This window comes from Carlito syrichta, unplaced genomic scaffold (genome assembly GCF_000164805.1).
Source record: "Carlito syrichta isolate Samal-C Ts95f unplaced genomic scaffold, Tarsius_syrichta-2.0.1 Scaffold313936, whole genome shotgun sequence".
NCBI lineage: Eukaryota > Metazoa > Chordata > Mammalia > Primates > Tarsiidae > Carlito > Carlito syrichta.
Window position 1 is genome coordinate 273,608 of NW_007258032.1, and position 2,583 is coordinate 276,190.

A 2,583-nucleotide genomic window follows, 5' to 3' on the forward strand; every position below is an offset into this window, starting at 1 on the left:
ATGAGGTCTCACCAAGTTGCCCAGGCTGATCTCGAACCTGTGGGCTCAGGCAGTCCTCTCACCTCGGCCTCCCAAAGTGCTGAAATTATAGGCATGAGCCACCGCACCCGGCCAAGTTATAATATTTGATTAAAAAAATAATATTCACTAACATGTTCATATTACTTTTTTGTCATAAGGTTTCAAGCATTTAAGTTAAAGCTTTGAGCTTTTCTCAAGTACAGAAGTTCTAAAGATTATTTTTATAGTAACAATCTCAGTGTAATAATAACAAATAAAATGGAAACTTCTAGCTGAAATTGAAATTCTCTCTCGCCACGCATAATGCATACTCACCGTATATCTATAGCTGTACAGAAAATATAGTGTGTAGATATGTAATATTTCAAAATAAAACATCCAACTATTTGAAAATAATAGTTGCTGCATATATGCTATTTACTGATAAAATAGTTGTAGTTCTGTTTAAAGAAAGATGTAAGGCCGGGTGCAGTAGCTCATGCTTATAATCACAGCATTTTGGGAGGCCAAGGCAAAAGGATTGCTCGAGCCCAGGAGTTTGAGACCAGCGTGGGCAGTGTGGCAAAACCATGTCTCTACAATAAATCAAAAAATTAGTTGGACTCAGTGGCCTGCACCTGCAGTCCCAGCTACTTGGAAGGCTGAGGCAGAAGGATTGTCTGAGCCTAGCAGGTGCAAGCTGCTGTAGCCATGATCATGCCACCACACTCCAGCCTGTGCGACAGAGTGAGACTCTGATTCAAAAAAAGGAGAAAGATGTAAAAGTAAGGATTTTATACTTCTAGAATCTGTCATTAGCAAAGGAGCAGAAGTAATCTGAAAAGACAGATTGCTAACATTTCTGGTAGTTCATCTAAGATAAAATTAAGCCTGCAGGGTAACTATGTATACAGAGATTCAGTTCAAAGGCACTAGTCTCCCATATTTAATTTAGGTAGACTCAATTTTGCCCAACATTTGTACAAATGTGCTTACTGCCTAGATTTAAGTATGTAAGTGTAAATGAGATTGACCAGTGTAACCTATTTTGGTTTGAGTAAAACATGGCATTTATATCATATAAGTTCAGATTTATAATAGCTGTTTAAAAGATAAAACAGGCAGTATTAGGCCTCAGGGTCAGAGATGGGCCCTAGTGTAGCCACAGACATCTAACGTGAGGGTCACAGTTCCAAGTTAATGCCAAATTTGCTGGAGTGGAGATTAGAAGCAAAAGCCTTTAAATAAATGTTACCAGTGATGCTGAAGGAATGACCCTCTTTCCTCCATATTAGGTACCATTCAAAGAGGAAGCCTTAATAAGGACAAAGGATGTACATCCCAGGACCTGTCCCTAGGAAATTAGGCACCATCATCCCCTTCACACAAAAGAACCAATAAAAGCAATATTTTCAGTGAGTCACCTTCTATATAGGAAAATGGAAATATTCACCAGAGCCAGTCTGTCAACTCAAGGTACATATGGATCTGTTGATTTTAGCTGCTTCACACTCATGGTAGAGGAATGGACTTGCAGTAACAGCTGGGACTGGAGGCCCAGCAATGGGAAACCATCCAAGATCATCACTGATGATGTCACAATGTACCACTGTCCCAGAGCATCCATCCCGGATCTGCCTGCCCAGCCTCGCTTGGTCACTTCTGGATGAGTCGGAGGCTCAGCCCCGGGTGTTTGTCCTGGACAGTTCTGGTTAGTGCTAAAGAATGAATTCATTGGGCCCATAATGGCTTCAGCAGTTCCCCAGGCAGGTGATCCTCTAGAATCCCAGAAGTTTCTCCCTGGATGCTTTTGTTAAGCCTCACCAAGACATTTTCCACTGATGATGACGGAGAAGTGCTGGTGTTGAATCACCCGCTGCTTTCTTATTCCGTGCATAGCATGAAAAATTTTCTGGGTCTCAGCATTCTCAATTACAGAATGAGAAGATTGAGTTGAATTACAATAAATTTCCATAAAACTCTAAATTTGTTTGATTCCTTCCTGGTAGACTATTGTGAGCTGCCCTCAAAGATCAAGAAAGTATTGCCGGTCACGCTCATTCACTTATTCATTCACTCTATTTGAAGGGCCTAGGCTGTCACTCACTGACTGACAAATATAATGCAAGGCACAAATGCAGGGCAAATGTGGCTTTTCTTTTTGAGTCAGAGTCTCACTCTGTTGCCCAGGCTGGAGTGCAGTAGCACGCTCACAACCACTGCAGCCTCGACTTGATGGGCTTAGGCAATCCTTCCGCCTCAGTCTCCAAGTAGCTGAAACTACAGGCGCACACTACCATGCCTGGCTTATTTTATGATTTATTGTAGAGACAAGGGCGCACCAAGTTGTCCAGGCTGGTCTCGAACCCGTGGGCTCAGGCAATCCTCTCGCCTTGGCCTCCCAAAGTGCTGGAATTACAGGCTGAGTCACCACACCCTGCCAACCAGTACAAATTTATAAATGTCTTCCAAACACCAATAATTTGCCTGACCCTGAACATGTCATCCCATTAAAAGTGATTTTTGCACAAAGATTTTTTTTTTTTTTTTTGAGTCGGAGTCTCCCTCTGTTGCCCAGGCTGG

The 2,583-nt window shown here is 42.2% G+C and overlaps 1 protein-coding gene across 2 annotated transcripts in view; it reads right to left on the bottom strand.

Moving 5' to 3' along the window:
* DCUN1D1 (defective in cullin neddylation 1 domain containing 1) overlaps positions 1-1,581 on the bottom strand; it is a 38,735-nt gene extending 37,154 nt beyond the window's left edge. Inside the window, exon 1 of one of the 2 annotated variants that reach the window (XM_008070683.2) lies at positions 1,454-1,581. The gene's annotated coding sequence lies outside the window, so the exon portion shown is untranslated. Of the gene's footprint in view, positions 1-1,424 lie in introns of both variants that reach the window. The other variant, XM_021718861.1, reaches the window with a different exon arrangement.
* Positions 1,582-2,583: the final 1,002 nt, after the last annotated feature.